Genomic DNA, 23,146 nt, shown 5'->3' with positions numbered 1-23,146 from the left:
CTTAGCAACTTTAAAACTTGGAGGATAATAGTTGTATTTATCTAATTTGTATCAAAACATTTAGTTCAATATTCAATAAACCGAAACTATTTATTCCATGGTTGTGAAACAATGATTCTGTTACAACACTCCCCGATGTTTCCGCCACGTTTTGTTGTTTTACGTGGTCGGGGTGTGACAGAAAAGTTGGTATCAGAGCCAATGGTTATAGGGAATTAGGTTATTAGTAATGCTTTGACCTAGACTATAACCTTCCTAGGACCCTAACGCGAGTTTACTTGCGTTTAGTCATAAAACAATACCGTCACCTATCCTTAGGTGATAACCACAACGAGAACATAATAACGAATCCGCTTCGAAAATTAATCATCTATTCTTGGATGATTAATTACTAGGTTTTGAACCTTCTGTTATAAGGTTTTGAACCCTCTGTTATATGGTTTTGAACCCTTCCAGTTTGATTCATCCTTGGCTTTGTGCCTTTTGAGTTTTCAAAATCTCGTCAAAGTTTGGGTCTAAATAATGTGAACACGTGCGAACTGGAAGAGTGAATGCCTGTACCCTGAGTTTTCTGTCTAAGGCTAGAGTGTTCGTACAAATCCGCAGTATCGGACCAGTCACTCTTACCTGGGAACTCTTGGGGTGAGTGTTCACTTATAGGCGAGCATGTCTTCAGTGATACATTATATTGACCTAATTACTTTGATTTGTCTTAGTGTCGTTTGTTTGTTTTAAGTAACGAACAAATGATCACAATCATTATGCCTTGTCGATATTCTTAACATCCAGTTTTGAATATCCAATGACATCTCACTCGTTTTTCCCTCATGTTTCTTTGCCCTTTTAGAATATGCCTCCTCGGTGTGATCAAGCTCAGGATGCCACCTTGGCAGCCTTAATCACTCAGCAAATCGCTGCTGTACTCTCGAACCTTATCACCCAGATAAATCAGGCAAACAATAACAACAACAATGTTCAGTGCACCTTTAAGACATTCAACTCAGCTAAGCCAGCAAAGTTTTCTGGGACTCAAGGAGCGACTGCACTTTTGCAATGGTTCGAGAGTTTAGAGAGCACCTTCAGACATGTTCAATGTCCAAACGATCGAAAGGTAGATTTCGCATCTAGTGTCTTTGAGAAACGAGCTTTGACGTGGTGGAACGGTGTGGTGAGAGATAGGGGTGCCGATGTGGCACTGGCTCAAACGTGGGAAGAGCTTCGAGCTCTGATGATGAAGGAATTCTGTCCTCGTCCTGAGATCAGGGTCTTGGAAAGGGAATTTGACGATCTTAAGCAAGAAAGCAGTGAGCATCGAGCCTACACGGACCGTTATGAGGAATTAAGTCTGTTATGCCCAAACATGGTCACGCCTTCGGATAAGGCAATCGAAAAGTACATTGATGGCCTCCCTGACTCAGTACAGGACATTGTGACTGGTAGTAATCCCACTACAGTTAGACAGGCCATTGAACTACCCGCTACCTTGACTGAATCTCAGATCAGGAAAGGTAAACTTTTCCAAAAAAGTGACAAGAAACCGGTCGAGGAATCAAAACCAAGGGATGAACAGACTGAATCCTCCAAGAAGTCAAAGAAGCAAAAGGCTTCTCAGAACTTCGCCGTGGTTGCTCATAATGACCAAGCCGTTCCCAACCAACCAGCTCAACCCCCTGCTAGGAAGCCCTACAACGGAACTGCACCCTTGTGCAACCAATGTAGCATTCATCATCATGCCAATGTAAGGTGCCACAACTGCCAAACTTGTGGACTCATAGGCCATGCAGCAAGAGTTTGCCCAGCTGCAGCTGCACCCAATCAAGCTGGCAACAATCCTGCTCAATGTAACATTTGTGCTCGAAATCATTGTGAACAGTTCAATTATCAATAAAACAATGTTATTTGATCCCAATGTTTGTTTGGTTGTGTTTTACATTTTTCATGTTTTGATTTTTGTTCGATTTTAAACTCTACATCGCTTTCTGGAGAATTATACGCAAACTGGTGCGTAAACGTACTCAGTTTAATGCGACAAATACTCCGGAACATCAACATATACTCAACATACCTTAAATAACCTTTACATAACTTAGAAATAAGTTTAGAAGGCTTTGGTATGCAAAACAAGTTAATTCGCTTAAAGGGACTAAACTTGACAAACTGCGAAAGTATGCCAATTTAAACTGTAACAAATATTCCGGAACATGTCCATAAGTTAAACATATCATAAATATCCTTTACATAGCTTAGAAATAGGCTTTGAGGGGTTTGGTATGCTAAAATAAACTTTTGGACCATTCAGGGGCTAAAAGTGTCAAAAAGTGCACAAGTTTGCACTTTCGTGCATAACTTACGTTCTGAATACATCCGGACATCCAAAAATTGATGTAAGCATCCTTATATTATGCCTCAGTGTTTGGCATGAGAAAAATCCATTCGTCGCGTCATTTGGATCGTCTTTCGCGCTTATGCGTATTCCGTCGTAATTAAGCGAACATCGCGATCGTACGACCAAACAAACCAACACCCGACATATTTTTGAGCATGTTTCATGTCCACAATGTTTAGGCATCATTTTAGGGCCTTAAAGTTGGCTTTACGGGCCTTAGAAATGTTGGAAATGGCTTAAATATGCAACAGGGACCTAAACTGTAAATTCTGAAAGTTTGTGCTGATCAGACAAGGCCAGGCGGCCCGCCTGAGTTTTGTGTGCATCCTAACGCGGGCCGCGTCAGACATACAGACCAGATTCAATGTTTTCTGATCCACTTGCAGCGACCTTTCGAACACCCAAAGGGCAACGACACGTGTCAAATCCCTATGGTGGGGGCAAAATAAGCCACCACAACATTTCGACAAGTGTACGGATTGGATCGTGGCACGATATTCAAGAAACGATCCTAACGGTCTTGCTTTTCCTATAAATACCCCCCCCCTTTGGTTAAAAACCCACAAAATCTGATCTAAAGCTTTAAGTTGAGGCCTTTGCCTCATACCTGAGCTCCTGGATCGAGATTAGCTTTCGGGGACCCTTCGTAAGTGTTCTTTCGTTCTTTTATTCGCTTTTCAAGTCCGAAATTCAAAGTTTTCTTTGACTTTCTGCGTTGACCAGCCTATGGTCAACACGAAGTTCGTTGGAACTTTATAACGTGAGCATAATCACGATGGTTATAGTCCGTAGTGACTGTACCTACTGATTACCACGTTATCTAGGCTCAGTGACGAGTCGTATTTTCGGCCAAAATGCGCGTTCTTGTGTATTTTGTAACCAAACTACTCGTGGGTATCAAAACCGTTTGTTTTGATACCAAACCTGTTTTCTAAACTTAGTTAAGCATGTTCTAACATGCTTAGCTCGTCACTTTTAGTATAGTGCTTATATAGGGTCGTAAGGTAAGCGATCTAAACCATCGCTTATATTTTCGAACCCGACCCATTTGGTCGATCTTTAGGATCCGACCAAACACATTAGGTGACCATAGTTGTATAGGGAATAACCTTCCGAGGTTATACCTTATGGTCACGACGTTAGGCGTTCCAAACGCGTTTTACGCGAACGACGCGTTAAGGTAGCATAAGCTACCTAAACGGGTCGTAATGGGTCGTAAGCACTTAGGTTAGGTTTCATTTTAGTATAAAGGCTTTGTTAAACCATATTACAGGAGTCTCCATACTCTTTTGGTTTACGAACCCGCATACTATCCGTCCTCCGATTTTGGTCCGGTATATTGATATAGATACCTATTAGGTGCCGTTTGATATTCCGTGATCTCTAGCATTGTGTGATTATTACACAAGAACTTCAAAGCAACTCAGGTGTGTACATAGAACCCCATGTTTTCGAGGAGTTTATGTGAGTACATAGAACCCCATCTTTTACATGTTTTCGAGGAGTTTATGTGAGTACATAGAACCCCATCTTTTACATGTTTTCAAGGAGTTTATGTGAGTACATAGAACCCCATCTTTTACATGTTTTCGAGGAGTTTATGTGAGTACATTGAACCCCATCTTTTACTGTTTTCTAAACTGTTTTGGGGTGAAACACATGTGCCTACTTGTTACTTTCATGCTTTCCATGTTTTCACATCATATACCTGCTATGTTCCTTAGTACATTATAGTACATGATTTCATTACATTTCATGCTATGTATGCCCATTGTGTGCGTACCTAGTACATTGCTTTACATCACATTTCATGCTATGTATGCCCATTGTGTGCGTACTTAGTACATTGTTTCACATTACATTTCATGCTATGTATGCCCATTGTGTGCGTACTTAGTACATCGTTTCACATTACATTTCATGCTATGTATGCCCATTGTGTGCGTACATAGTACATTGTTTCACATTACATTTCATGCTATTTATGCCTATTGTGTGCATACTTAGTACAATTGTTTACATCACATGCTTTCATTTTGGTATGACATTTGGTTTGTTTAACATGGAACAATACATTCATTAACATTAGCTACGCCATTCGTTAGTAGGTAGTGGTACCATAGGAATTGACAACTCCCGTTCTGGACATCCTAGGTTGGTTTGGATGAAAGGAATGACCAAATTCGATACACATAACTTAGATAAACCTTTAATTTGTTTAAGGGTTTATCGCCACAGTCTCAAGGCTTGGATGTATGCATTTTCACAATACCGCATAAATGTTTGTATCAGTATAGCATGCATTTGTTCCACAAAACATAATTTTGATTTAAACCATGTTTTACTTCAATACCTTGTTTTTGTGCATTTTACATATGGTTTAGTTGATATATTTCACTTACCATAGATGATATATTTTGGGTACACATTACATGATCTACATTAAACATAAACATTTTGACATTGATATACACATTTGGTGGTTTACATTGAACATAGACATTTCGATATGGTTTACACAATAACACTTGACAATGGATTTATACATGAACAATTTACATGGTGGTTGGTTTGGGTAAATGGTTTGAGTAACGTGGCGTATGTAATATGATACAAACCTGGTGGATACGCTGCTGGTACTTCCTATATATAAATGTTTGTATAATATTACCTATCGTAGCTTTATTTAAATCATTTCAGTATAGACATGTTACCTTTTTCACAAATAACATATTCTTCACAAGACATTGTTTTACAAACAAACTTATCTTATACAAACTCATTTTTACTCTCATTTAACCTTGCATAAATAACTCATTTAACCTTACATTTTATTTATGCATATCATCTGATCTTATCGTTTCTCATATGATTTACAAGACTAAACAATTCACAAGGTTCATGACTAACTGTTACTAAACGTTTTCTTTAAACTCAAGTCATGAATCCCATTTTCACAAAACCTATGTATCTCATAGGCATTTTTATGCTGACGTACCTACTTTCACATGTGTTTTCAGGAGCTGTTGCTTAGGATGATGACTGTGATACTAGGGCGGACCTGTACCTTAGAGACATAAAACGAAGATAGACTAGTTTAATTATGTTATAAACTCTTTATTTCCTGTTTAAAGACAATGTAATACGCTTGTTTGATAAATAAAATGTAACTTTAATTTCCATGGTTATGAAACAATTAATTATGTCCCAACACTCCCCGGCGTTTCCGCCGCGGTTGCATGTTATACGCGGCCGGGGTGTGACAGAAGAGTTGGTATCAGAGCCAATGGTTATAGGGAATTAGGTTATTAGTAATGCTTTGACCTAGACTACAACTTTCTAGGACCCTAACACAAGTTATCTTGTGTTTAGATTTTAAAACATACACTTCACCTATCCTTAGGTGATAACCACAACGAGAATCTCGATTCCAAATCCGCTTTGATAATGAATCATCTGTTCTAGGATGATTGATTACTAGGTTTTGAACCCTCTGTTATATGGTTTTGAACCCTTTTGACTTTTCAAAAGTCTCGTCAAAGTTTTGGGTTTTAATAGTGTGAACACGTGCGAACTGGAAGAGTGAATGCCTGTACCCTGGGTTTTCTAGTCTAAGGCTAGAGTGTTCGTCCAAATCCACATAATCGGACCAGTCACTCTTACCTGGGAACTCTTGGGGTGAGTGTTCACTTATAGGCGAGCATGTCTTCGCAATGCATTATTATCGACCCATTTACTTTGATTAGACATTATGTGTCGCTTGTTTGCTTAGCGATGCATAACCACCATCTTTGCTTTTGTTGATTTTGTTTCATCTCATTCTCTTCATCCAATCATCTCACTCGTTTCCTTTCATGTTTTCCTCTTCAAGAATGCCTCCTCGACACGACAACCAGATAGCTACTGCCGAGCTGGCAGAAATTATTGCACAGCAGATGGCTGCTCAATTCCCAAATCTCTTTGCTCAATGGAACCAAGCCAACAACAACAACAATGCTCCATGCAATTTCAAGAATTTTAACTCGGCTAAACCACTCAAGTTTAGTGGTTCTGAGGGAGCAACTGGGCTTCTTCAATGGTTCGAGAGCATTGAGAATACTTTTTGCCACGTTCAATGTCCGGATAATCGCAAGGTCAAGTTTTCTTCGCGCGTGTTTCAGAAGAGGGCTCTTACATGGTGGAATGGGGTAATGAGAGACCGTGGTGCAGATATTGCTCTAGCACAGACATGGGCTGAACTTAGAGCTCTTATGATGAGGGAGTTTTGTCCTCGTCATGAACAACGAGCGTTGGAGAAAGAGTTTGATGTTTTGAGGCAAGATAGTCGCGAGCACAGGGCTTATACTGATAGGTTTGAGGAGTTGAGTCTGCTTTGCCCGACTATGGTTACCCCACTCGACAAGGCTATCGAAAGGTACATCGATGGCCTGCCTGACTCGGTACAAGACATCATTACTGGTAGTAACCCTACCACACTCCGTCAGGCGATCGAGTTATCAGAGACATTGACTGAGTCGCAGATTCGGAAGAATAAATTACACAGGAAGGGTGACAAGGGCAAGAAACAGTCGTCTGACAAGGAAGATAGCAAGAAATGTCAAAACAAAAATGGAAAGGATTCTGGTTCATCGAAAAGAGCAAGGAAGCGTAAGGCTTCCCAAAACTATGCTGTCACTGCCCAAGCTAACCAGGCAGCTCCCAACTAACCCACACAGCCTCCAGCGAAGAAGCCCTATTCAGGGAATGCACCTTTGTGCCATAGATGGAACAGTCACCATCAGCCGCAACATCAGTGTCGTTTCCGTACTAACTGTGGGAAGTCATGTCATCTTGCCGATATTTGTCGGTTTGCTCAAAATCGCGCAGTTTAGAACCCGGCTCAACAAGTTGCTCAGCCTCCTGCTCAGCAACAGGGTCAAGCTGCACGACCACACTACCCACCAGGTGCTTGCTATAACTGTGGGGATCTGACCCATTACAGAAATCGGTGCCCAAGGCTGGCCAACCAGAATGCAGACCAGAATCAGGCTCAGGCTTGAGGTCAAGTCTTTAACATGAACGCACAAGAGGCACAAGCAGATGATAATGTGGTGAACAGTACGTTCTTTATTAATAATCAGCCAGCATCTGTTCTTTTTGATTCGGGTGCCGATAAGAGTTTTGTGTCGTTATCCTTTGAACCATTGCTTCGCATGTCTAGAACGAAACTAGGTAAACCATTGACAGTAGAAGTGGCTAGTGGTGAACCCATTGTTCTTGATTCTGTTCTCCGCAACTGCCAGTTGAACCTTAACCACCATCTTTTTCCTATTGACCTCACTCCTATGCAACTTGGAAGCTTTGACATTATTGTGGGTATGTATTGGTTAGCCAAGCATCACGCAGAGATAGTTTGTTTTGAGAAGATCATTCGCATGCCGCTTTCGTCAGGTGAGATCCTACAGGTTCATGGTGAGAAACCTGCTGGTGGTCTCAAACTCATGCCTTGTTTTAAAGCTCGGAAGTATCTACGGAAGAACTATGTGGCCTTTTTGGCACATGTGGTAGCAGATAAGGGCAAAGGTAAATCTATTCAAGATATTCCTGCTGTTCGGGATTACTCTGAAGTATTCCCTGAAGATTTACCTGGTCTACCCCCAGCACGCCAAGTCGAATTCCGTATTGATCTCATACCTGGTGCAAATCCCATCGCCAGAGCTCCATATCGTCTTGCACCATCCGACATGCAAGAGTTGTCTAAGCAGCTCCAGGAACTCTCTGACAAAGGTTTTATCCGTCCTAGCTTTTCACCTTGGGGTCCTCCCGTTCTTTTTGTCAAGAAGAAGGATGGATCTTTTAGGATGTGTATCGATTATCGTGAGCTTAACAAGCTTACCATCAAGAATCGATATCCCCTACCTCGCATTGATGATCTCTTTGATCAATTGCAAGGCGCTTCTTATTTTTCAAAGATTGATCTGCGATCTTGATATCATCAACTCCGTGTGCATGAAGAAAATATTCCCAAGACAGCGTTCTGTACTCGTTATGGGCATTATGAGTTCACAGTCATGCCATTCGGTTTGACTAATGCTCCTGCTGTTTTCATGGACTTAATGAATAGGGTCTGTAAACCTTATTTGGATCAGTTCGTCATTGTTTTTATTGACGACATCTTCATATACTCTAAGACGCGAACTGATCACGAGCAGCATCTTCGTCTTACATTGGAACTCCTAAAGAAAGAGCAACTTTTCGCCAAATTCTCCAAGTGTGAATTCTTGCTTAAGGAGGTTCAATTCTTAGGACATATTGTCAACGAACAAGGTATTCATGTAGATCCCTCCAAGGTCAGTGCGATTAAGGATTGGGATACGCCTACTACCCCTACTGAAGTTCGTTCTTTTCTTGGTCTAGCTGGTTATTATCGCCGCTTCATTGAAAACTTCTCAAAGATCGCAGTTCCTCTAACTGCTCTAACTCAGAAGAACAAGCCATTTGATTGTGGATTCAAGCAAGAGGAAGCGTTCCTGACTTTGAAACAAAAACTTTGCGACGCGCCAGTTCTAACTTTGCCCGAGGGCAATGATGATTTCGTCGTTTATTGCGACACATCTAAATTAGGTCTTGGCTGCGTCCTGATGCAAAGAAACAAAGTCATAGCATACGCATCAAGACAGTTGAAGATACATGAGAAGAACTACACCACTCATGATCTTGAGTTGGGTGCAGTTGTCTTCGCTCTCAAAATCTGGAGACACTATTTGTACGACACAAAATGTGTGGTTTTCACTGAGCACAAAAGTCTTCAGCATATCTTTAATCAGAAAGAGCTCAACATGAGGCAACGGCGCTGGGTGGAGCTTCTAAACGACTATGATTGTCAAATTCGCTACCATCCTGGAAAGGCGAATGTCGTAGCCGATGCTTTGAGTCGCAAGGGACGTACTAAGCTTCATTGTGTTCGTGTCCAATCTGTTATCCAAGCTCAATCCGATATACAAGCACGTATTTCTCAGGCACAACAATCTTGTGTTTCGCAAGGTTTGATGGATAAGGAATTTCCCTATCACATCACACCTGCTCTTGAACTGAAGGACAATGGATCGTATTACTTCATGGACCGTTTGTGGGTCCCAAGCCAAGATAATCTTCGTACCCTGCTTATGGATGCAGCCCATAAGTCTCGTTATTTTATTCATCCTGGCTCAGATAAGATGTATAAGGATCTTCGTATTCAGTATTGGTGGCCTAGTATGAAGAAAGACATTGCCTTATACGTATCAAAATGCCTTACTTGTCTTAAGGTTAAGGCTGAACATCAGCGTCCTTCTGGTTTATTGGAGCAACCAGAGATCCCAGTTTGGAAATGGGAAAACATTACTATGGATCTCATTACTAAACTCCCGCGCACAAAGAAAGGTCACGATGCCATCTGGGTAGTTGTTGATCGTCTCACTAAGTCAGCACATTTCTTGCCAATCCGTGAGGATTTTTTGGCTGACAAACTTGCTCAAATCTACGTGGATGAAATCGTAGCTCGACATGGTGTTCCTTTGAACATCATTTCTGACAGAGATGCTCGTTTCACTTCTCATTTTTGGAGAACCATGCAATCTGCTATGGGGTCCCAACTTAATTTGAGCACAGCTTATCATCCACAAACGGATGGTCAATCTGAAAGAACAATCCAGACACTGGAGGATATGCTTAGAGCTTATGTGATCGATTTTGGTGGTAGTTGGGATTCACATCTTCCGTTGATTGAATTCTTCTACAACAACAGTTATCACTCCAGCATCAACATGGCTCCTTTCGAGGCTCTCTATGGTCAAAAATGTCGTTCACCAGTCTGCTGGAATGAGATCGGCGAGGCTCAACTTACTGGACCTGCCCTCATTTTAGAGACAACAGATAAGGTTAAGAAAGTTCGTGATAACCTTCAGACAGCTAGAAGCCGTCAAAAGAGTTACGAGGACCTAAAACGCAAGCCCTTGGATTTTCAAGTCGGTGATCGTGTATTACTTAAGGTCTCACCTTGGAAAGGTGTGATCAGATTCGGAAAGAAAGGAAAACTTGCACCTAGATACGTTGGACCGTCCAAGATCGTCGAAAGAATCGGTAAGGTAGCCTATAGACTTGAGTTACCTCCTGAACTTGGAAATGTTCATCCAACCTTTCACGTGTCCAATCTCAAGAGGTGTTTAGCTGATGAGAACCTCCACATACCGCTTGACGAAATTCATGTTGATAATACACTGAAATTTGTCGAGAAACCGGTAGAAATCATGGAACGTGAAGTCAAGTGGCTTAAACGCAAGCGCATTCGTTTGGTCAAGGTTCGCTGGGAATCTAAATGTGGACCCGAGTTTACTTGGGAACGCGAAGAACAAATGAAGGCGAAGTATCCGCATCTTTTTCCACGAGTTTCCTCTAAATAAATTTCGGGACGAAATTTCCACAAGTAGGGGAGACTGTAACATTTGTGCTCGAAATCATTGTGAACAGTTCAATTATCAATAAAACAATGTTAATTGATCCCTGTGTTTGTTTGGTTGTGTTTTACATTTTTCATGTTTTGACTTTTGTTCGATTTTAAACTCTACATCGCTTTCTGGAGAATTATACGCAAACTGGTGCGTAAACGTACTCAGTTTAATGCGACAAATACTCTGGAACATCAACATATACTCAACACACCTTAAATAACCTTTACATAACTTATAAATAAGTTTTGAAGGCTTTGGTATGGCAAAAACAAGTTAATTCGCTTACAGGGACTAAACTTGACAAACTGCGAAAGTATGCCAATTTAAACTGTAACAAACATTCCGGAACATGTCCATAAGTTAAACATACCATAAATATCCTTTACATAGCTTAGAAATAGGCTTTGAGGGGTTTGGTATGCTAAAATAAACTTTTGGACCATTCAGGGGCTAAAAGTGTCAAAAAGTGCACAAGTTTGCATTTTCGCGCATAACTTACGTTCTGAATACATCCGGACATCCAAAAATTTATGTAAGCATCCTTATATTATGCCTCAGTGTTTGGCATGAGAAAAGTCCATTCGTCGCGTCATTTGGATCGCCTTTCGCGCTTATGCGCATTCCGTCGTAATTAAGCGAACATCGCGATCGTACGGCCAAACGAACCAACATCCGACATATTTTTGAGCATGTTTCATGTACACAATGTTTAGGCATCATTTTAGGGCCTTAAAGTTGGCTTTACGGGCCTTAGAAATGTTGGAAATGGCTTAAATATGCAACAGGGACCTAAACTGTAAATTCTGAAAGTTTGTGCTGATCAGACAAGGCCAGGCGGCCCGCCTGAGTTTTGTGTGCATCCTAACGCGGGCCGCATCAGACATACAGACCAGATTCAATGTTTTCTGATCCACTTGCAGCGACCTTTCGAACACCCAAAGTGTAACATTTGTGCCTGTAATCATCATGAACAGTTCAATTATCAATAAAATAATGTAATTTGATCCCAATGTTTGTTTCATTGTGTTTTACATTTTTCATGTTTTGACTTTTATTCAATTCCAAACTCTACATCGCTTTCTGGAGCATTATACGCAAACTGGTGCGTAAACGTACTCAGTTTAATGCGACAAATACTCCGGAACATCAACATATACTCAACATACCTTAAATAACCTTTACATAACTTAGAAATAAGTTTTGAAGGCTTTGGTATAGCAAAAACAACTTAATTCACTTACAGGGACTAAACTCGACAAACTGCGAAACAACTTAATTCACTTACAGGAACTGTAACGAACATTCCGGAACATGTCCATAAGTTAAACATACCATAAATATCCTTTACATAGCTTAGAAATAGGCTCTGAGGGGTTTGGTATGCTAAAACAAACTTTTGGATCATTCAGGGACTAAAAGTGTCAAAAAGTGCACAAGTTTGCACTTTCGCGCATAACTTACGTTCTGAATACATCCGGACATCCAAAAATTTATGTAAGCATCCTTATATTATGCCTTAGTGGTTGGCATGAGAAAAATCCATTCGTCGCGTCATTTGGATCGTCTTTCACGCTTATGCGCATTCCGTCGTAATTAAGCGAACATCGCGATCGTACGGCCAAACGAACCGACATCCGACATATTTTTGGGCATGTTTCATGTCCACAATGTTTAGGCATCATTTTAGGGCCTTAAAGATGACTTTTCAGGTCTTAAAAGGGCTGGAAATGGCTTAAAAACGCAACAGGGGCCAAAAGTGTAAATTCTGCAAGTGGGCAGATCAGAGGACTTCAGGCGACCCGCGTAAGGATTGCCCAAACTTGAGGCGGGGCGCGTGAGACTGTCAGACAGAAGATTTTGCATTTAATGCAGAATCTGGCCTTTCGTTCGATCAAAGGGCGATGCCTTTTCACCCAAATGAAGGGCCAAGGGTCAAATACACTGAATCTAGCCCCTGGACACGTGTACGCACGAGATCAAAGCACGTTATTCGATAAAACGATCCTAACGGTTCCACCTTTCCTATAAATACCCCCCCCCTTTTTGTGTAAAAACCCACAAATCAGATCTAAATGCTCTAAGTTGATGCTTATGCTTCATACCTGAGCTATTGGATCTTGATTAGCACTCGGGGACCCTCCGTAAGTCTTCTTTCGCTCTTTTATTCGCTTTTCGAGTCCGAAAGTCAACGTTTTGTTGACTTTCTGCATTGACCAGCTTATGGTCGATGCGAACTTCATGGAACTTCATAACGTGAGCGTGATCACGATGGTCATGGTCCGTAGTGACCATACCTACTGATCACCACGCTATCTAGGCTCGGTGACGAGTCGTAGTTTCGGCCAAAATGTGCATTCTTGCATATTTTGTAACCAAACTACTCGTGGGCATCAAAGCCGTTTGTTTTGATGTCAAACCTGTTTCTAAACTTAGTTAAGCATGTTCTAACATGCTTAGCTCGTCACTTTTAGTTTAGTGCTTATATAGGGTCGTAAGGTAAGCGATCTAAACTATCGCTTATACTTTCGAACCCGACCCATTTGGTCGGTCATTAGGACCTGACCAAACACATTAGGTGACCATAGCTATAACCTTCCGAGGTTATACCTTGTGGTCACGATGTTAGGCGTTCCAGACGCGTTCTACGCGAACGACGCGTAAGGTGGCATAAGCTACCTAAACGGGTCGTGATGGACCGTAAGCACTTAGGTTAAGTTTCATTTTAGTATGTAGGCTTTGTTGAACCATATTACACGAGTCTCCATACTCGTTTGGTTTACGAACCCGCGTACTGTCCGATCCTTCCGATTTGGTTCGGTATATTAACATAAGCTACCTATTAGGTGCCGTTGATATTCCGTGATCTTCAGCATTATCTGGTTATTATACAAGGAACTCAAAGCAATCTCAGGTGAGTACATAGAACCCCATCTTTTACTGTTTTCTAAACTGTTTTGGGGTGAAACACATGTGCCTATCTGTTACTTTCATGCTTTCCATGTTTTCACATCGTATATCTGCTATGCTCATTAGTACATTATAGTACATGATTTTATTACATTTTATGCTATGTATGCCCATTGTGTGCGTACTTAGTACATTGATTTACATAACATTTTCGCTGCATATGTTTACTCAGCATATGGGCACATCGATTTACATGAACATTTCTGTTGCATACGTTTACTCAGCATATGGACACATTGATTTACATGAACATTTCTGTTGCATATGTTTACTCAGCATATGGACACATTGATTTACATGAACATTTCCGTTGCATATGTTTACTCAGCATATGGACACATTGATTTACATGAACATTTCTGCTTCGTATGTTTACTTAGCATACTTGGTACAATTGTTTACATCACATGCCTTCATTTTGCTATGACATTTGGTTTGTTTAACATGGGACAATACATTCATTAACATTAGCTACGCCGTTCGTTAGTAGGTAGTGGTACCATAGGAATTGACAACTCCCATTTCTGAAGTCCTGGGTTTGATAGGACTGGAAGGAATGACCGAATTCGATATACATAACGTAGATAAACCTTTAATTTGTTTAAGGGTTTATCGCCGCAGTCTCAAGGCTTGGATGTATGCATAGTTTACAATACCACATAAATGTTAATATCAATAGAGCATGCATTTCCCGCAGAACATAACGCTGATTTAAACCACGTTTTACTTCAACGACTTGTTTTGTGCATATGGTTTAAGTTGATACATTTCGCTTACCATACATGATACATTTTGGGATTACACATTACATGATTTACATAGAACATAAACACGTCGACATTGACATACACATTTGGTGGTTTACATTCGAACATAAACATTTGACATGGTTTACAATAATACTTGACATTTGGTTTACACATGAACAATTTACATGGTGGATTGGTTTGGGTAAATGATTTAAGTAACGTGGCATATGTAATATGATACAAACATGGTGGATACGCCGCTGGTACTTCCTATATATAAATGTTTGTATAATATTACATATCGTGGCGTTATCTAAGTCATTTCAGTTTAGACACATTACAATTTACATAAGTAACATATTCTTCACAAGACATTATTTTCACAAACAACTTATCCTATTCAACTCATTTTACTTGGTTATTCGTTTAACCTTGCACTTATCTATACATATCGTTTGATGTTATCGTTTTTCAAATGATTTACAAAGCAAAACAAATCACAAGGTTCATGACTGACTGTTATTAAACATTCTTTAAAACTCAAGTCATGAACCCCATTTTCACAAAACCTATGTATCTCACAGGCATTTTTATGCTGACGTACCTATTTTCACATGTGTTTTCAGGAGCTATTCCATAGGGCGATGATCATGATTCTAGGGCGGACCTGTGCCTTAGAGCCTAAAAACGAAGCTAGACTAGTTTAATCATGTTATAAACTTCGTATTTTCCTGTTTTGAAACAATGGAACACTCTTGTCAATAAATAAAATGTAACTTTAATTTCCATGGTTGTATAACAATTAATTCTGTCCACGACACTCCCCGGCGTTTCCGCCGCGGTTGCATGTTATACGCGGTCGGGGTGTGACAGAAGAGTTGGTATCAGAGCCAATGGTTATAGGGAATTAGGTTATTAGTAATGCTTTGACCTAGACTATAACTTTCTAGGACCCTAACACAAGTTGTCTTGTGTTTAGAGTTTAAAACATGCACATCACCTATCCTTAGGTGATAACCACAACGGGAACTTCGGTTCCGAATCCGCTTTGAAAATTAATCATCTGTTCTAGGATGATTGATTACTAGGTTTTGAACCCTCTATTATAAGGTTTTGAACCCCTTTGGATTTTCAAAAATCCCGTCAAAGTGTTGGGTTAATAGTGTGAACACGTGCGAACTGGAAGGGTGAATGCCTGTACCCTGGGTTTTCTGTCTAAGGCTAGAGTGTTCGTACAAATCCACATAATCGGACCAGTCACTCTTACCTGGGAACTCTTGGGGTGAGTGTTCACTTATAGGCGAGCATGTCTTCGCGATACACTAATCCTGACCCATTTACTTTGACTAGACATTTCATGTCGCATATTTGCTTTGCGATGCATAACCGCCATCTTTGCTTTTGTTGCTTTTGCTTCATCTCATTCTCTTCATCCAAACATCTCACTCGTTTCATTTCATGTTTTTCTCTTCTAGAATGCCTCCTCGACGCGACAACCAGATAGCTACTGCCGAGCTGGCGGAGATTATTGCGCAGCAGATGGCTGCTCAATTTCCGAATCTCTTTGCTCAATGGAACCAGGCCAACAATAACAATGGTACATGCAAATACAAGGATTTTAACCAGGCTAAGCCACTCAAGTTTAGTGGTTCTGAAGGAGCAACTGGGCTTCTTCAGTGGTTCGAAAGCATCGAGAACACTTTTCGCCATGTGCAATGTCCGGATAATCGCAAGGTCGAGTTTTCTTCGAGCGTGTTTCAGAAGAGGGCTCTTACATGGTGGAATGGGGTTATGAGAGATCAAGGTGCAGAAGTTGCTCTAGCTCAGACATGGGCTCAACTGAGAGCTCTTATGATGAGGGAGTTTTGTCCTCGTCATGAGCAACGAGCGTTGGAGAAAGAATTTGATGTGTTGAAGCAAGATAGTGGCGAGCACAGGGCTTATACAGATAGGTTTGAGGAGCTGAGTCTTCTTTGCCCGAATATGGTTACCCCACTCGATAAGGCCATCGAAAGATACATCGACGGCCTACCTGACTCAGTACAAGACATCCTTACTGGTAGCAACCCTACCACACTTCGTCAGGCGATCGAGTTATCAGCGACGTTGACTGAGTCGCAAATTCGAAAGAATAAATTGCACAGGAAGGGTGATAAGGGCAAGAAGCAGTCGGCTGACAAGGAGGATAGTAAGAAAGGCCAGAACAAGAATGGAAAAGATTCTGGCTCATCAAAGAGGTCAAGGAAGCGTAAGGCTTCCCAAAATTTTGCTGTCACTGCCCAAGCAAACCAGGCAGCTCCCAACCAGCCTCCAGCAAAGAAACCCTACTCAGGAAGTGCACCTTTGTGCAATCGATGCAACAGTCACCACCAGCCACAATACCAGTGCCGTTTCTGTACTAACTGTGGGAAGTCAGGTCATCTTGCCGATGTTTGTCGGTTTGCTCAGAATCACGCAGTCCAGAACCCTGCTCAACAGGTTGCTCAACAACAGGGTCAGGCTGCACGACCAAACTACCCACCAGGTGCTTGTTATAACTGTGGGGATCTGACCCACTACAGAAATCGGTGTCCAAGACTAGTCAACCAGAACCAGAATGCAAACCAGAATCCGGCACCGGCTCGAGGTCGAGTCTTTAACATGAATGCACAAGAAGCACAAGCAGACAACGAGGTGGTGAACGGTACGTTCTTTATTAATAATCAGCCAGCATCTGTTCTTTTTGATTCGGGTGCCGACAAGAGTTTCGTGTCATTGTCTTTCGAGACAATGCTTCGCGTGTCTAGAACGAAACTAGGTAAACCTTTGACAGTAGAGGTTGCCAGTGGTGAACCCATTGTTCTAAATTCTGTTCTACGCAACTGCCAGTTGAATCTTAACGACCATATTTTTCCTATTGACCTCACGCCAATGCAACTTGGAAGCTTCGACGTTATAGTGGGAATGGATTGGTTATCCAAGCATCGCGCAGAGATAGTTTGTTCTGAGAAGATTGTTCGTGTGCCGCTGTCTACAGGCGAGATCCTACAGGTTCGTGGTGAGAAGCCTGCCGGCGGACTCAAACTCATGTCTTGTTTTAAAGCACGGAAGTATCTGCGAAAGCACTATGTGGCGTTCTTAGCACATGTTACAGCAGATAAAGGCAAGGGTAAGTCTATTTCAGATATTCCTGTCGTTCGGGATTATTCCGAAGTATTCCCTGAAGAATTACCTGGTCTACCTCCAGCACGCCAAGTCGAGTTCCGTATTGATCTCGTACCTGGTGCAAACCCCATTGCCAGAGCTCCATACCGTCTTGCACCATCAGAGATGCAAGAGTTATCTAAGCAGCTTCAGGAGCTCTCCGACAAAGGTTTTATCCGTCCTAGCTTTTCACCCTGGGGTGCTCCCGTTCTCTTTGTAAAGAAGAAGGATGGATCTTTTAGGATGTGTATCGATTATCGTGAGCTTAACAAGCTTACCATCAAAAATCGATATCCCCTACCTCGCATTGATGACCTCTTCGATCAATTACAAGGCGCATCTTACTTTTCAAAGATTGATCTACGATCTGGATATCATCAGCTTCGTGTACATGAAGAAGACATTCCCAAGACAGCGTTCCGTACTCGTTATGGACATTACGAGTTCACAGTCATGCCATTTGGTTTGACTAATGCTCCTGCTGTTTTCATGGACTTAATGAATAGGGTCTGCAAGCCTTATTTAGATAAGTTCATCATCGTTTTCATTGACGACATTTTGATATATTCTAAAACGCGAGCTGATCATGAGCAACATCTTCATCTTACACTGGAACTCCTAAAGAAAGAACAACTTTTCGCCAAATTCTCCAAGTGTGAATTTTGGCTTAAAGAGGTTCAATTCTTAGGACATATTGTCAACGAACAAGGTATTCATGTAGATCCCTCCAAGATCAGTGCGATTAAGGATTGGGATACACCTACTACCCCTACTGAAGTTCGTTCTTTTCTTGGTCTAGCGGGTTATTACCGCCGCTTCATAGAAAATTTCTCGAAGATTGCAGTTCCTCTAACTGCTCTAACTCAGAAGAACAAGCCATTTGATTGGGGAGTCGAACAAGAGGAAGCGTTTCAGACTTTGAAACAAAAGCTTTGCGACGCGCCTGTCCTAACATTGCCTAAGGGCAACGATGATTTCGTCGTTTATTGCGACGCATCTAAATTAGGACTTGGTTGCGTCCTAATGCAAAGAAACAAAGTCATAGCATACGCATCAAGGCAGTTGAAGATACATGAGAAGAACTACACCACTCATGATCTTGAGTTGGGTGCAGTTGTCTTCGCTCTCAAAATTTGGAGACACTATTTGTACGGTACAAAGTGTGTGGTTTTCACTGACCACAAAAGTCTTCAACATATCTTCAATCAAAAAGAGCTCAACATGAGACAACGACGTTGGGTTGAACTTCTAAACGACTACGACTGCGAGATTCGCTACCATCCTGGTAAGGCGAATGTCGTAGCCGATGCATTGAGTCGCAAGGAACGTATTAAGCTTCATTGTGTACGTGTCCAATCTGTTGTTCAAACCGATATCCAAGCCCGTATTTCTCAGGCTCAACAAGCCTGTGTTTCACAAGGTTTAATGGATAAGGAATTTCCTTATCACATAACACCTGCTCTTGAACTGAAAGACAATGGATCGTACTATTTCATGGACCGTTTGTGGGTCCCAAGCCAAGATGATCTTCGTACCTTGCTTATGGATGAAGCCCATAAGTCTCGTTATTCCATTCATCCTGGCTCAGATAAGATGTATAAGGATCTTCGTATTCAGTATTGGTGGCCTGGTATGAAGAAAGACATTGCCTTATACGTATCTAAATGCCTTACTTGTCTTAAGGTTAAGGCAGAACATCAGCGTCCTTCTGGTTTATTGGAACAACCGGAGATCCCAGTTTGGAAATGGGAAAACATTACTATGGATCTCATTACTAAACTCCCGCGCACAAAGAAAGGTCACGATGCCATCTGGGTAGTCGTTGATCGTCTTACCAAGTCAGCACATTTCTTGCCAATCCGTGAGGATTATTCAGCTGACAGACTTGCTCAAATCTACGTAGATGAAATTGTAGCTAGACATGGTGTTCCTTTGAGCATCATTTCTGACAGAGATGCTCGTTTCACTTCTCATTTTTGGAGAACCATGCAATCTGCTATGGGGTCTCAACTCAATTTAAGCACAGCTTATCATCCGCAAACGGATGGTCAATCTGAAAGAACAATCCAGACACTGGAGGATATGCTTAGAGCTTGTGTGATAGACTTTGGTGGTAGTTGGGATTCACATATTCCATTGATTGAATTCTCCTACAACAACAGTTATCACTCCAGCATCAACATGGCTCCTTTCGAGGCTCTCTATGGTCGAAAATGTCGTTCACCAGTCTGCTGGAATGAGATTGGCGAGGCTCAACTTACTGGACCTGCCCTCATTTTGGAGACAACAGAAAAGGTAAAGAAAGTTCGTGATAACCTTCAGACAGCTAGAAGCCGTCAGAAGAATTACGCGGACCAAAAACGCAAACCCTTGGATTTTCAAGTCGGTGATCGTGTATTACTTAAGGTCTCACCTTGGAAAGGTGTGATCAGATTTGGAAAGAAAGGAAAACTTGCACCTAGATATGTTGGACCATTCAAGATCGTCGAAAGAATCGGTAAGGTAGCCTACAGACTTGAGTTACCTCCTGAACTTGGAAATGTTCATCCAACCTTTCACGTGTCCAATCTTAAGAGGTGTTTAGCTGATGAAAACCTCCACATACCGCTTGACGAAATTCGTGTTGATAAAACACTGAAGTTTGTTGAGAAACCGGTAGAAATCATGGAACGTGAAGTCAAGTGGCTTAAACGCAAGCGCATTCCTTTGGTCAAGGTTCGTTGGGAATCTAAGCGTGGACCCGAGTTTACTTGGGAACGTGAAGACCAAATGAAGGCAAAATATCCGCATCTTTTTCAATCAGTTTCCTCTAAATAAATTTCGGGACGAAATTTCCACAAGTAGGGGAGACTGTAACATTTGTGCCTGTAATCATCATGAACAGTTCAATTATCAATAAAATAATGTAATTTGATCCCAATGTTTGTTTCATTGTGTTTTACATTTTTCATGTTTTGACTTTTATTCAATTCCAAACTCTACATCGCTTTCTGGAGCATTATACGCAAACTGGTGCGTAAACGTACTCAGTTTAATGCGACAAATACTCCGGAACATCAACATATACTCAACATACCTTAAATAACCTTTACATAACTTAGAAATAAGTTTTGAAGGCTTTGGTATAGCAAAAACAACTTAATTCACTTACAGGGACTAAACTCGACAAACTGCGAAAGTATGCCAATTTGAACTGTAACGAACATTCCGGAACATGTCCATAAGTTAAACATACCATAAATATCCTTTACATAGCTTAGAAATAGGCTCTGAGGGGTTTGGTATGCTAAAACAAACTTTTGGATCATTCAGGGACTAAAAGTGTCAAAAAGTGCACAAGTTTGCACTTTCGCGCATAACTTACGTTCTGAATACATCCGGACATCCAAAAATTTATGTAAGCATCCTTATATTATGCCTTAGTGGTTGGCATGAGAAAAATCCATTCGTCGCGTCATTTGGATCGTCTTTCACGCTTATGCGCATTCCGTCGTAATTAAGCGAACATCGCGATCGTACGGCCAAACGAACCGACATCCGACATATTTTTGGGCATGTTTCATGTCCACAATGTTTAGGCATCATTTTAGGGCCTTAAAGATGACTTTTCAGGTCTTAAAAGGGCTGGAAATGGCTTAAAAACGCAACAGGGGCCAAAAGTGTAAATTCTGCAAGTGGGCAGATCAGAGGACTTCAGGCGACCCGCGTAAGGATTGCCCAAACTTGAGGCGGGGCGCGTGAGACTGTCAGACAGAAGATTTTGCATTTAATGCAGAATCTGGCCTTTCGTTCGATCAAAGGGCGATGCCTTTTCACCCAAATGAAGGGCCAAGGGTCAAATACACTGAATCTAGCCCCTGGACACGTGTACGCACGAGATCAAAGCACGCTATTCGATAAAACGATCCTAACGGTTCCACCTTTCCTATAAATACCCCCCCCCCCTTTTTGTGTAAAAACCCACAAATCAGATCTAAATGCTCTAAGTTGATGCTTATGCTTCATACCTGAGCTATTGGATCTTGATTAGCACTCGGGGACCCTCCGTAAGTCTTCTTTCGCTCTTTTATTCGCTTTTCGAGTCCGAAAGTCAACGTTTTGTTGACTTTCTGCATTGACCAGCTTATGGTCGATGCGAAGTTCATGGAACTTCATAACGTGAGCGTGATCACGATGGTCATGGTCCGTAGTGACCATACCTACTGATCACCACGCTATCTAGGCTCGGTGACGAGTCGTAGTTTCGGCCAAAATGTGCATTCTTGCATATTTTGTAACCAAACTACTCGTGGGCATCAAAGCCGTTTGTTTTGATGTCAAACCTGTTTCTAAACTTAGTTAAGCATGTTCTAACATGCTTAGCTCGTCACTTTTAGTTTAGTGCTTATATAGGGTCGTAAGGTAAGCGATCTAAACTATCGCTTATACTTTCGAACCCGACCCATTTGGTCGGTCATTAGGACCTGACCAAACACATTAGGTGACCATAGCTATAACCTTCCGAGGTTATACCTTGTGGTCACGATGTTAGGCGTTCCAGACGCGTTCTACGCGAACGACGCGTAAGGTGGCATAAGCTACCTAAACGGGTCGTGATGGACCGTAAGCACTTAGGTTAAGTTTCATTTTAGTATGTAGGCTTTGTTGAACCATATTACACGAGTCTCCATACTCGTTTGGTTTACGAACCCGCGTACTGTCCGATCCTTCCGATTTGGTTCGGTATATTAACATAAGCTACCTATTAGGTGCCGTTGATATTCCGTGATCTTCAGCATTATCTGGTTATTATACAAGGAACTCAAAGCAATCTCAGGTGAGTACATAGAACCCCATCTTTTACTGTTTTCTAAACTGTTTTGGGGTGAAACACATGTGCCTATCTGTTACTTTCATGCTTTCCATGTTTTCACATCGTATATCTGCTATGCTCATTAGTACATTATAGTACATGATTTTATTACATTTTATGCTATGTATGCCCATTGTGTGCGTACTTAGTACATTGATTTACATAACATTTTCGCTGCATATGTTTACTCAGCATATGGGCACATCGATTTACATGAACATTTCTGTTGCATATGTTTACTCAGCATATGGACACATTGATTTACATGAACATTTCTGTTGCATATGTTTACTCAGCATATGGACACATTGATTTACATGAACATTTCCGTTGCATATGTTTACTCAGCATATGGACACATTGATTTACATGAACATTTCTGCTTCGTATGTTTACTTAGCATACTTGGTACAATTGTTTACATCACATGCCTTCATTTTGCTATGACATTTGGTTTGTTTAACATGGGACAATACATTCATTAACATTAGCTACGCCGTTCGTTAGTAGGTAGTGGTACCATAGGAATTGACAACTCCCA

This window comes from Helianthus annuus, chromosome 4 (genome assembly GCF_002127325.2).
Source record: "Helianthus annuus cultivar XRQ/B chromosome 4, HanXRQr2.0-SUNRISE, whole genome shotgun sequence".
NCBI lineage: Eukaryota > Viridiplantae > Streptophyta > Magnoliopsida > Asterales > Asteraceae > Helianthus > Helianthus annuus.
Note: the sequence above shows the minus strand (reverse complement) of the source record.